The 1,073-nt window shown below is 45.5% G+C and overlaps 1 non-coding gene across 1 annotated transcript; it reads left to right on the forward strand.

Annotated features, from left to right (window-relative positions):
- Positions 1 to 206: 206 nt before the first annotated feature.
- TRNAF-GAA (transfer RNA phenylalanine (anticodon GAA)) lies at positions 207 to 279 on the forward strand. The gene has a single exon. It is a non-coding gene; the product is annotated as a tRNA-Phe (tRNA).
- The last annotated feature ends 794 nt before the right edge of the window (positions 280 to 1,073 follow it).

Here is a 1,073-nt window from a genome sequence, read left to right on the forward strand (position 1 = left end):
ACACGTGATCCGTCTTTGTTGCTCGACGATACGAATACAGCTAGTATCAGAAGCAAAACAGCATTTGTTTTGTTCGTTTGCTAATTGATGGAAGTCCACGATCGTTGGCAAAACAGGTCACGAACATGGTCTCCACGGTAGGCGGCACGAACTGGTGCCTCGACTTTTATTTGTCTTATAAGGAGAAGCGCGAAATTTAACATCAAGCGGGGATAGCTCAGTTGGGAGAGCGTCAGACTGAAGATCTGAAGGTCGCGTGTTCGATCCACGCTCACCGCATTTTATTCAATAATATTGAAATGATGATCGCCGACTGAAACATACCTATAATACTTTTTAGATAATATGTATAAATCTGCTTCTATGATGCTTAAATTTTCAATGCATATTTAGGTAGATTCATAGTCTAAGTTCTAAAAAAGTTCCAAGGCCGTGCAAATGACGGCGGGACTCAACTAAGATATGCGCTGCACTTTTTTTTTTTTAGAGTACGCAATCGCGTACCTTAACTTTATAGAAGGCAGAAAGTATTTACAAGAGAGTTAATACAGCCAGGCTTTGGTTACACCTCCTGGAACCAACCAGCCTAGCAAGCTCCACTCCTAAAACCCTACTCTACTACTCACAAAATGTATTGACTCCATTCGCTCCCGCACTCACCCAAGCTCTAAGTTCATCGAAAACCTTGCAAGTGAATGCATCCCCCGTCAAGCTAGTCCTAGATGGTCCGAATACCAAACCGTTGCGATGCTTCCACAGGTGCCAGTAAATGAGCATAACCATCGAGTCGAAACCTCTCCTGTTTACCTTCGGGATGCGCGCACGGGCTACTAGCCACAAATCTTCAATCTTGCCGTCCAACGTCGGCACCAGTGTGTCACTAATTCTCGCTTTCCGGAAGCAGCTATGCGAGACTTGTCTCGCGAAGACGCAATGTAGAAATAAGTGGTCAACGGAGTCCTCTTCTTGGGCGCAGATGTAACAAGCAGAGGTGTGATCTTGCAGTCCATGTCGTAGCCGTCTGTCTGCTGTCCAGAGCCGATATTGCAGCGCGAGCCACATAAAGATCTTAC

The sequence above is a fragment of the Triticum aestivum genome, chromosome 7A (assembly GCF_018294505.1).
Source record: "Triticum aestivum cultivar Chinese Spring chromosome 7A, IWGSC CS RefSeq v2.1, whole genome shotgun sequence".
Lineage (NCBI taxonomy): Eukaryota > Viridiplantae > Streptophyta > Magnoliopsida > Poales > Poaceae > Triticum > Triticum aestivum.